The sequence below is a fragment of the Hipposideros armiger genome, unplaced genomic scaffold (genome assembly GCF_001890085.2).
Source record: "Hipposideros armiger isolate ML-2016 unplaced genomic scaffold, ASM189008v1 scaffold_27, whole genome shotgun sequence".
Lineage (NCBI taxonomy): Eukaryota > Metazoa > Chordata > Mammalia > Chiroptera > Hipposideridae > Hipposideros > Hipposideros armiger.
Genome location: NW_017731377.1, coordinates 174,551 through 187,101, shown reverse-complemented (window position 1 = coordinate 187,101; position 12,551 = coordinate 174,551). Strand labels below are relative to the sequence as shown.

The 12,551-nt window shown below is 44.3% G+C and overlaps 1 protein-coding gene across 5 annotated transcripts in view; it reads right to left on the bottom strand.

Annotated features, from left to right (window-relative positions):
* The window catches only part of PTK2B (protein tyrosine kinase 2 beta), a 110,784-nt gene that overhangs the window by 73,535 nt on the left and 24,698 nt on the right, over nt 1–12,551 (bottom strand). Inside the window, exon 1 of one of the 5 annotated variants that reach the window (XM_019636161.1) lies at nt 6,260–6,366. The exons of 3 other annotated variants lie outside the window; for them this stretch is intronic. The gene's annotated coding sequence lies outside the window, so the exon portion shown is untranslated. Of the gene's footprint in view, nt 1–6,110; nt 6,204–6,259; nt 6,367–12,551 lie in introns of those variants that run through there. One more of the 5 variants, XM_019636159.1, reaches the window with a different exon arrangement.

The window sequence follows — 12,551 nt, the reverse complement described above, 5'->3', positions numbered from 1 at the left end:
AATTATAGTTGACATACAGTATTATTCAACATCAGTTTCAGAAATACAATGCGGTGGTCAGGCCTCTACATCAACTATGAAGTGGACTCCCCAAAAGGACATTGGTCCATCCAGGGCGACAGATTTCTGATTGTATCCTCACATGGTGGAAGGGGAGAGGGCACTGATCCCATTCATGAGGGCTCCACCCTCTTGACCTAATCACTTCCCAAAGACCTCACCTTCTAATACTATCACCTTGGGGGGCAGGTTTCAACATATGCATTTGTGGGGAGACACATTCATATCATAGCAGATGGTGAGATTATAGAGGTAGGAGGTGCTAAGGAGGTGTCTATCCTCAGGGAGACTGAACCAATTTCAGGGTCAGGAATGGCACAGAAGCCCCTGAGATTTTCTAGAATGTGACTTGTGTCACCCCAAGACTCAAGTTCCTAGCCAGGACTTGCCTCTTTGGGTTTTACATTTCCTGTCGATCACAGGAAGTGGAATATCAGGTGGGTCATTGTTCTATTTGAAAAAGAAGCTGAGATGCTTGTTAGGATGTCTAGAATGTGACAGAGTAAAGAAGAGATGAGAGGGTGTCGCCGGGGCTGATGGCCAGAGGTCTCATATTTCTGGGGCAGTGTCAAAAGGAACACTATATATATAAAAAAAAGACTGATTGATGGTGTGGAAATCCTTCTCTCAGGACTCGTAAGCCTGCAGCCCCTCATTACCTCATCTCATATCCGAGCTCTGAGGGTCCTTTTGTGGTCTTTGACAGGAAGATAATTTCCAACCACGAGCCCCAACAGTCCACATCAGTGAGGGGAGTTTCTGGCCTCCCTCATTTTCAGATGTGTGCCTCTTGCCTTCTAGGTGGAGGCACAGGTTGTTCATAATAATAACTTTAAAATAATAGCCATCTGTTGGGCATTTGTAATGTGCCAGTTACAAATGTAAGTATTTCCTGTGTTTCGAAAGTTTGCATGACATCACTACTTTTATAAAGAACCTACATTAGTGCCAGTTTTCGCTAACCAAAAAAACCCCAAAGAGGATGTTCACTTTTACGAAAAAAGGCAAAAAGCAAAAATAACATTCAGCGTTTGTTTTGCAACAGGGGTTATCGAGGCAGCACATACCCCAAGCAGCAAGAGTGGCCCCGCCAAACTTCATACAGGCTGTGTATTTATCATATTATTCCTGCTTTTACTTTAGGTTGGTGCTATTTTAGGTTTTATGTGTTATTTGATATAATTTGGTAGGTTACTTTTAGGGTCCGGGAACACTCAAAAATTTTTTCCATATAAATGAATGGTATTTGCTTTTTGGCTTTACAACATTTCAGTTTAGAAAAGGTTTCATAGGCATGCTCTGCTTTCGGATATAGGGAGAACCCCGTATTAGTTCTTGAAACAAAGCAAAGAGGATGGTGCTATTATTCTTCTGCCATGTTACATATGGGGAAACTGAGGCACTGGGCGGTTCAAGTAACTCTCCCAATGTCACGGAGCTAGGAAATGGCAGATCTGTCTCTTATTTCCATAACCAGTACACCACACCATCTCTGTAGGAAACATATGGGACTCCGTCCCATTGTGGAAGAAAGCAGCCAGGGCTTGGAAAGGTCCCTATTCTCACTAAATAAAAAATTTCCCATAGAAAGTATGTGCTGCATTGTGCTAAGGTTAAGTTGTGTGTGCAGCCGCATGTCCAGGATCTTCTGTGCCCTCCCTCAGCCTAGGACTGGACTGCAGGGCTGTGATTACAGTCAGCTCAGCAAACATCACTGAGTCCCCACTAAATGGGCAGACAAGAGAAAGAGTACAGAGGAAGTAAATGTTAATGCAGGAACTTACAACCAAGTTGGCAGAAAGATGCGTCCATAGATTAATTCCACAGAGTGAAGCGCTACCAGGGAGGCACAAATCTTATTATACCCGGGGAACAACCAAAGAGAGAGGCGTTAACTTCACCTGATTGGGAAGGGCGGCCTGCGAGCTGGGCCTTCAAAGATGTTTGTACACAAAAAAGGTGGGCGAGTAAGGTTGTCAGCAGAACTTAGAGTGAATGTAGGCAAGACAGCAGGAAAGTGAACGCTTGCTAAGGATTCAGTCAAAGTGCCACGGCTTATAAAGGTGACCCTACCTGAAAGCTATGTCTAAGATCGATTTGCAAGGAAAGACCCTGGGGCAGCAGTTTGGCAGCTGGTGTACTAAACTAGGCAAGGAGAATTAGAGCCTCACCCAGGATGGGGGCAACAATAGGAATGGATAAAGGGAGATTCCTAGAATCCGCAGGAATCGGTAGCTGATTGGAAAAGGGGCTCATGTCATCTACACCCTTCTCCAGTCCATGGGACCAGGATGAATCTATTCATCAAGTCAGAGGATGAGGAGGTTGGGCTGGAAAATCCTGTTTTGGACTGGGGTCATCCATGGGTAGGGAGAAAGTGGGAGCGTCCATCATGTTGCTTAACAATAACTCAAGAACTCATGGGCCCAATTCTGTTGGTTCCCCGTGCCATCGAACACAATGTCTCCCATCTCCGTGCCCCCGTATGTCTGCCTACATAAGGCTCCTTTTCGCAAAGGCTACTTCCAGCTCCATCTCTGTCGTGAAGCTTTCCTCCCTGTCCCTCAACAAGATGAACTTTTGTTCCCTCTCAGGCACATCTTGCTTACTGTAAACATGCCAGGTTCACTCTTTTAGACCACAGCTTTCTCATAAACTGGAGATAGTGCCTTATACGCCCTTTTCCCCAGTTGCATTTAGCACAGAACCTGGAATATTTGGAATAGGCCATGATTCACCCCAAAGTATGGAATTAAATGGGCCCTGGTCAGTCCCCTGGGGCACATGTGTCGCAGCTGCATGGAGCCCTCTCCTTGTGCGCTGGAGGTTGCCCCTTGCAACTCCTGGTGGAAGAGCTAACAGCATAGCTCTATCCCTTACTAGTTGTGTCCCAGACACTGTTTCAACTCTTCTGAGCCTTGGTTTTCCTTCTCTGTAAAATGGGATGATAAGGCAGCTGTTTCAGAGCTGCCATAGGATTCACCTCGAGGCTGTAAGTAGGATGCATGGTCAACATGGGGCCTGGCACATAGGCACTCCTGTGTTGGGAAAGGGAGGGCCAGCTCCGGGTCTAATCTTAGCCCTGCAGTGGCCAGGGTATTTCCTTACTTCCTCATCTGCAGCATGAGGCAGAGTAATCTTGACCTACAGGACTGGGAATGGGTGAGATGACCAGTAAGAATTCACAGAAACACGAAACAGAAATGCTGAGTGACTGTACCAGTTCAGCACGTGGCAGACCTTTCTGAGGCTTCTACCAAGAACCATTGCACAGCCCACACCAGGCCTAGGCACAGGCCAGACCGTGTGCCTGTCTTGCTCAGGGGAGAAGGCCTGTGATGAGAAAGATAGGCTATAGGAGCATCGTGGAATTGGAAGAAATTCTGAGCAGGGCTAGATCCAAATTAGAGACTCACAGAGGCTCAGAGTGAAAAGACCTGTCAGAGATCATGCAGCCCAAACTTCAGCCCAGTGTAGTAGTTCCCTCTAGGTCACCTGCTGCTTGAATTCTTCTAGTGATAAGGAACTCACTACCTCAAGAATTTAGCAGCCTGTTCCATTACTCAGAGCTCTAATAATAAGAAAGCCTCTTTTTATATTCAGCCCAAATACACTTTTCTGTAACTTTGTGGGTCTGCTTTCAGGACACACACAAAATAAAATACATCTCACTTCCACCTAACAACGTGTTGATGTTAGAAAACAGCTCATCTGCTCCTCCAGGTTTTCTCCAGTCTAAACTTCTTCCAGTTCTTCAAAGTCTCACAAGATTCGATCTTCGGATCCTTCATCTCCCTAGATAGATACTCCCAGCAAGCTCCTTCCCACGAGTTCAAGGTGGGGCCTTTAGAACTGGGCCCAAGACCACAGAAGTACCATGGCTGGATAGAATGAGCTGGCCCTTCTCCTAGTCCCCCCCCCCCAGTAGGGAGACTTTCCCAGGCCCAGTGAAATACCTGTACTTTCCCCCATTTTCCACTGTGAAGGGAGCAGGAATGGCTGCTCTCCTTGGAAGATCTGACTCAGGAGCCAACATTACAAGAATTCCCAGCTGGCTCTAACTGCATGGGCATCGTGGGTCTCCCTTGTCACAGACAAGTGAGACAATGCTGGCAGAACCGTTTTAACAATGCTAACACTTACTGAACCTCATTTGCACCCAGTGGTTTTAAATTTCACATGGGAATGGCTCTCTGCCTGCATGCTGACTCTCTGTCATCCTGGCTGATAGAGAAGGACTAACAAGGGTTAGTCCTTGTTAAAGGACTTGTTAGTCCTTGTTAAAAAGGCCAGGGATGGACTTTTGAGGCTGGGTCCCTCTTGCCCAATCACAGGGCTCAGCGTCACCCCCACTAGCCTCCCCAGCGATGGTCAAGCTGCTACCAAGGGGCTTCTGGAAAGGCCAAAGGGTCCCAGGAAAGTGGGGGGAAGGTGAAGGGAAAGCAGAACAGTGCTGGGGACAGTGATGCCACTGGGATCTGGGGCGAGGGTGGGGACTGGGATTGGGTGGGCATGGGGTTGAGGGTGGCAGAGAACAGCATGAAACAGACTGCCCCAGCCAGGCTCTCGCTTTTCCCAAACATCTCTCAGTGGAAAATAGGAAAGCCATCCATAGGTGATAAATTCACCCCAACAAGAAATCCTTAGCAGGATGCTGTTGTGGACTTGAGGGCTAACCCTTTCAGCCCTTTTCAATCCCACTAGACCAGTAATGGGGTGGAGGGACACTGAAAGTCTGGGTCTCACCAGCATAAGGAAATGACACATACCTGCCATGCTGAGAGGGAGCTTGCTAGGTGAGTCACTCCCAGGAAATGAAAAGCGGAGAACAGGTTGTCCCAGAGGAGGGAGGGGAAATGGAAGGAGAAACCAGGCCCTGGGTTGTACAGGCTTCTGTCGCTGCCACAGGCGCTAAGTTTTCTCTAACTTTTCAACTCCCGTTGGCCCTGCCTCCAGGGTTACAAACTGCGTCAGCAAAATGACAGGAGGCTCAGGGCCAGACCTGGATTAGAACAGGCCTGCCAGGGATTGGTCATTAGTCCGTGCCCATAAATGGAATTTCCAAAGGAAGACCTGGAATTCCCACTATCATGACCCAGGAAGATTAGTAAACACCAAGTCGGTGCACACTCAGCTTCTAGGTTCATGACGCAGAGATTGCATTTTCTTGGCGCAAGATATGCACCTGGGCAGAGCTGGCTGCACAGATGGATTTGAGGATGAGGAACATTCCTGAGGGAGCTTGTTGGATCATCGGGTTACCAGTAATGGGAAGTGGGGGTGGAATGGTTGGCAGGGAGGCTGCTCCAAAGCCCAGGGAACCTGGGTATAGAGGCCCAAGGGACTGTGTCATTGGGAACCCCAGAAATGCAAGGCAGCTGGGAGCTCGGCAGCACCCCCAGGGAGGTCTCCCCAGGGAGACCATCATGGATACCAGGGATAGAAGGGTCCCTCTAGCTTCCTTAGCATAACCTCCCAATTTTACAAAGAAGGGGCCTGGTCACCCCTGATCTATGGTCCTGCCAGGAAGTCCAAGGAAGACTTCTCCCAGCCCAGAGCTCTTTCTTTTAAGAAGACAAACCTCCCCAACCTACCCTTCATCACCCCATTGGCCATTTGAGTGACCAAGATGTTTGACTCAGAGAATAATTGAGGGCCCACTTTCTTGGTTGTCATTTGGAAAGGGGAAAAAAAATCCCTAACTCCAGATCCAGAGGGCCAAATAAATATAGTTCTGGCTTTGTTTCTGCATCCCGCTGGTCAAAATATAACAGGTGCAATGTTCTGTAGACAAAGTCTTTCACATCCTTTTTTTTTTTTAGTTTCCAGCATATACAGCGTTATTTTGGGGGTAGTTCACAACACCTTAGGGCACCGTGCCAGGGGAAATCCTGCCCCTGCCACCTACCCCCACCACCGTTGGGTTTAATTGCCCTGGGCTCCTGCTCCCTGGTTAGGGAGAAAGTTAGCACCCAGATCAGACAGGACTCACACAGTGAAGGGGAGGGAGTGAGGGAAAGGCCCTGGTGAAAACCCAGGCCCTTGCTTACAATTAAATCCTGCTTAGGCTGTCCGCTGGCTTCTGTGACTTCTGGGCTTCTCCTCTGACCGCTGCCTGAGTCGGGCCCCACGGAGAGCAGCCACTGCCCTAGGAGAATGTGCCTTTCCTTAGCTGAAGTAGCCAGAGTTACAAATTTACCTTTATTCCTTAGACGACTTCATTCAGGCCCGTCTCCCTCGCTGGTTGTTAAGTTTGGGGAGGGCAGGGCAGATGGAGTCTCTTTACTCAGCCCTGTAGCCCTAGAATCTAGTTGACTCAGTGACATTTGCTGACAGAATGAAAGTGAGCTTCCGCCTGTGTAAGAATATGACAGTCATTGTGAAAGATTGACCTAACGTAGACCAGACCCACTCCACTCCAAATGCTGGATAAAATGTCACCAGAAAAAAACAAAAAAAACTTAGTCATACCCAAGCCAGAAAAAGGAAATTCTCAGGTATCAAAAATAGTGGGGACTCACACCCAGAGTGATGAGTGGGAGCTAAAGCTATGGAGACCCCAGGAGCAGGGGCTCGGGGTTCATGTTCATAGCTCCAGATCCTTTTGAGGCAGGGACTGAGTACAGGGAACACATATATAGCCTCTCTGACTGTAAGATAAGCTCTAGAAACACAGCTCACCAGCCCACGGAGGTGAGGAAACTTGACCTCTGCCTGGAGCCCAGTTACAAAAAAAAGAAAGAAAGAAATTAAAAACAAAGCCTGTGCCATTCTGCACATGTGCAGTGGGAATTCTAATATGAGTCATTAAAAAGAAATCCAGAACTAGTGACAAAAGATTCAGGCAGAGGAAAAAGCAAAACTCCTCAGGACATCCCCATAATCAGGAATACATGGGAACCCCCAACCTTCACAGGCACAGACTTACAATTCAAAATTATAAACCAGGCAAACAACCAACATTGGGGAAGACTCAGCAGATGCAATTCATAGATTAGAAAATCAAGAACTGGAGTTGATAGGATAATTGAGGACTATAAAACGTATATTTGAAATATATTCAATTTAATCAAAAATATTCTTGAAATATATCTAATTAATTGAATTAAATATATTTGAAATATAGTTATCAAATATAAACATTTTTGAAATGTATTTAAACAGAGGGGGAAACAGGTATGAGATGTCGAACACAACCCTAACAGCCAAACTGGGGAGGGGCATTGAAAAGTTGGTAACCCTAAAACAAGGGTGGACAAATAGCTTAGAAGATGGAGGGAGAAAGATGCATATCAAAGTGACATAATGGCCTTCCACCTTGGGGAGGAATTTGACTAATACGAGATTTTCAAGTAATTGTGTTAAAAATGAGCAAAACTATTAAAATAATAGAATTGTAATGTATATGTTCTAAGTCAAGAGGGTGAAAAAGGCAGAAATAAAGGAAATGCGACTGACACAACAAAAGGTAATACGGTGGGAAAAAGCCAAAGTTGAAGCATGGCAAATTTAAAATAATATCATGGAAATGTACTTAATATATTACAAGTTTTAATAAATTCAGAAAACTTTAAATTGCCTGTTCAAGGACAAAGACCTTCAGACTCAATTAAAAAAAAATCCAGCTATATGTAGTTTACAAGAAACGAAACTAAAACGGTAAGACCTAGAAAAGTTGAAAATAAGGGGATAGAAAGGAAAAAACTATTCAAATTGTAATAATATATACCAATAACAAAAGATGAATACGAGTCATGTGTATACATTTTTTGGCACCCCCGTATAAACCAGACAATTACTAAATGAAAGAGCGTCGATATACATAAAATAACAAACAAGCTAGATTTGAAGAAAAAAGTTAAAAATAGGATTATGAGGAAGAAGGTTTTTAAGAAGGAAAAAGTCGCTAAGAAGACACAATAATAAACATGCCAAATACAGAGAATTAAAAATAGAAAAGAAAAATGAACAGTAATTAAAAAAAAAATTTCCTGCCCAACTTCGTTTGTCCTGAGCTCTGCAGAAGTGTGCAGACACCCCTGCGTTCACTTCAGCTGAACCTACAATATCGAGCTTTGTCCCTGGCCGCCCTGGTGGAATTCAGATGATTATAAGCTATCTATATAGAAAGACAGCAAAAAGAGGAAAATGAGGCCTAATGGAAAAGACACAACGCCTGCCACATTTTAAGACACTGTGCTCAGCACTTAAGCACCATCTCATGTAACCTCACAGAAATCCAAAGGTTGGATTTACAGAGAAGAAATCAAAATTCAAAGATATTAAGGGACTTTTAAGAGGCCACAAGACTGTTGAGCTTCAATTCAGATCATCTGATGTAATCTCCATGAGGCCAAGGACCATTTTCACTCTGCATCATCAGTAAGTAAAACTATACCTAGCACAGATGAGGCACGTAATAAACGCCTGCTGTTCTGAACTGAATGTTTGTATTCCCCCCTCCCCCCAATTCATATGTTAAATCCTCACCCCCCAGGTGACGTATTAGGAGGTGAAGCCTTTGGGAGGTGATGAGGTCATGAGGGTGGAGCCAATGGGACTAATGCCCTTTATAAAAGAGACCCAGAGAGCTCCCTCGCCCCTTCCACCAGGTGAGGTCGCAGCAAAAAGAAAACTGTCTATGAACCTGAAAGCAGGTTCTCACCAGACCCCGAATTGGCCAGTGCCTTGATCTTGGACTTCCCAGTCTCCGGAACTGTTGTTTAAGCACCCAGTCTATGATATTTCTGTTTTAGCAACCTGAACAAAGACACCTGCTGAATAAATGAATGAATGCAGATAATACTCCAAGCCTGTGCTTTTTCCATGATGCCAGAGCACCTATTATCTTTTTTTTTTTCATGTGATATTTCTTTTATTTTTATCTTGGGAGGTTCAAGCAATTTAGACACACATTGTTCATATAATAGAATAAGTAGTATGTCTTACACTTCTTTTTATCCACTGTATTGCTTTATAAGCAGTAAGCACTGTAAAATTTATTGATCTGGTTTCCAAAGCTCCTAACAGCATAAGCGGTATATATGAGATACCATCTGAGATGTCTTACTGCATCTTTGAGACACCTATTATCTTTTAATCTTAGCTACCTGTCTCTTCATTCCATCCAAATCTCCCCTCTGACAAAGGGCTTCTCTGCCCTCTAGTCTGTTTACAGGCCATTTCTGGTCCCTCATCCAGAGTTGGTAAAGGAGAGAGAAGAAAGCCAGGCTCTCACTGCACGTCCAGGGGCTCACAAACACAGCCAGTCTCCCTACAGGCTGGCAGTTGGGAAATGATGCTCTTCATAGTTGTTGAGGGAAAGGTCAGGTACAAAGTGGCCCAATGCACTGGAGATTTGGGAGGAAATTCTCTGCTGTCTGCTGCTAGCTTTGCCTCCCTGCCCTACCTGGCCATGAGTGGATGTCTAGAAGTGATGGGGGAACACTAAATTGAAATACTAAATGAAATGGACCTGGAACTATTTGAACAGTGAAAAACTTCTTGGGGACAGAAGAAGTGTCACCAAGAAGAGGAATTTTTGTCTGTAGCTATTTTTTTAACATTTATATTTTGAAATAATTATAGACTCACAGGAAATTGCAAAAACAGCACACCAAGTCTCGTGTACCCTGACCCATCTTCCCTTAACTAATGGTGACATTCTGTAGTGTAATATTAAAACCAGGAAACTGACATTGGTATAATACTGTGAAGAGGCAACAGACTTAATTCCATTTTCACCATTTTTCACATGGATTCATGTGTGCAGGTAGTTCTATGCAATCTTCTCCCAAGTATATATGATTGTGAAACTACACCACAGTTAAGATACAGAACCATTCCATCACCATGAAAGAAATCTCTTGTGTTACCACTTTATAGTCATACTTGCCTTCCCATCTCTGCAACTACAGTCATGAGCCATATAACTGAGTCAGCGACGGACCCCTAAGATTATAATGGAGCTGAAAAATCCCTATCACCTAGGGACATCATAGCCGTCATAACATCACGGTGCAAAGCATTACTCACGTGTTTGTGGTGACTCTTGTGTAAACAAACCTACTGCCCTGTCAGTCATATAAAAGTACAGCACCTACAATTATATAGTCTATAATACTTGACAATAATAATTAATGACTACGTTACTATTTTATGTGTTTACTATACTTTTTATTATTTCAGAGTGTACTCTTTCTACTTATTAAAAAAAAGTTTGCTGTAAAACTCTATACTGGGTTACGCCGGCAGCAGCCTCATGCACCTTGTCTTTGTACCTCTCTATCGCATCATTTTCTCTTGTGCTTGATTTAATCTTGTGTTGTTTTGTACAGTCACATGTGGTACAGGCTTGTAGCCTTGGAGAAACAGGCTATACCATAGAGCCTAGGTGTGTAGTAAGCTGCATCTTCCAGGTTTGTGTCAGTGGACTCTGATTTTTGCATAATGACAAAATCTCCTGACAACACATTTCTCAGAACATGTCCCCATCATTATGCGACACATGACTATACTAATTTGTTCTCTATCTCTATAGCTTTGTCTTTTTTAAAGGATGTTACATAAGTGGAATCATACACTATGAAACCTTTTGAGATTGACTTTTTATTCACGACACATAATGCCCTTGAGATCTATCCAGGTTATCGCATACATCACTACCCCATGCCTTTTTATTGATGAGTAATATTTCATGGTATTGGCCATGCCAGTAACCTACTGCAGGACACCTGGGTTGTTTCCAGTTTTTGACTGGAGTTCTCTAACGAGAGGGCAGCTCGTCCTGATTTAGGCTGCAGAGCTTTGGGAATTCCTGGCGTGCAGCCAGGTTCTACCTTCACTTTCAGTTACTAGGCATGCACAGCATGGGGAAAGGACTGCACTCCGTGGACTGGCTTCTCAGTCGTGGCTCATTCCTACTGATCCTTCAAGTTTTAAGTGGGATGTCACCTTTTCTGAGAAGTTTTTGTATTGATAACCATCTCCCTGGCCAGGCTCCTGCAGCTCCCATAATCCCGTGTGTCCTTTGTCTCTGTACCTCTGGCTCAGGACCCCACGTGTTCCACTAGTATTTGTTGAATCAGTATATTGACAGCAATGTTGTCATCATGGTCATTTTCTAATACAGGCCATCCCCTGTGATTACAACTCATTCTAGAAGCAACATATTAAAGGAGGATGGTCATCATCCAGTGGGCCAGGTTTACTCACTTGAACAATGCTGTGACTGTAATAAAGAGAAGACCCCCAGTAGAGCCCCAGGTAGTTCCAAGGTTCTGCTATTATAAATAACGAACATCTTAATATATAAGTACATTTATGCATATCTGATTTCTTCATTCAAAGAGAGTCCTAGAAGTAGAATGACTGAGTTGGAAGCATAACTTCTTCTATCTCTTAGTACATGTGGCCAGATTTCTTTTCCAGAAAGGTAATTGTATTAGTTTCCTACCAATTATCACAAACTTCATGGCTTAAAACAATACAAACTGGTCTTAGAGTTTGGGAGGTCAGAAGCCCCAAAATTAAGGTGCCAGCAGGGCTGTGTGCATCTGGAAGCTCTAGGGGAGAATCCTTTTCCCTGTCTTTTTCAGCTTCTAGAAACTGTGTGCATTCCTTGGCTTATGGTCCCTCCATCCAGCTTCAAAGCCAGCAGAGTAGTATCTTCAGCTCTTTCTGTCTCTCTTTATGACTTTTGCTGCTGTTGTCACATTTCCTTCTGTTCTCACCATCTCTAACTCGGACCCTCTTCTCTCACTCTTATAAAGACCCTTGTGATAATCCAGGATAATCTCTCCATCTCAAGAGCCTTAATTTAATTACATCCGCAAAGTCTCTTTTGCCATGTCAATTAACATATTCGGATTAGGACATGGACATCTTTGGGAGGCCATTATTACGTACCTGCCAGTATTAAAGCATTAAGACTCTTTTTCAATAAGGGCAAAGTACAGTCTGAAGAATTAGGGACTTTGCTTATTCATACTCAGAGGTCAGCATGTACAATTAGGCAAAGCTGGGCCCTTCCTATCCCAGGAGAAGAAAGAAGTGGGGAGAAAAATTTTACAGCAGATTGGCAAGCACCGGGCACTGCATCCAAGATGTTCTGGTAAACAACAGTACCTTCTTAGACGGGGCATGCCATCATCCCCTAAACTGAGAGTGACTCACCAGCTTGATACGGTGGCCCCATTATCTTTATCTCGGGCATCTGATACAGCAGCCTCCAACATTAACAGCAACATGGATGTAAAGCTCACAGCACATTTGTGCTATAGCTCTTCTGTGCCTCTTTCATAGTGGGTGCTAAATAAAAAGTTTTGGAATTAAACCCCCTTTAATCCCGAGCCTAGATTGGCAGTCCCATGAGCACGCAGTTCTCTGCCTCTCCATCTCCTTGAGGTGACTATGGTCTCAGCTGGCTTAGGGGAAGGAGATCCCACGCTTCTTATTCAATCCTTGTTGTTGTTCTTGTTATAGAAAATGCT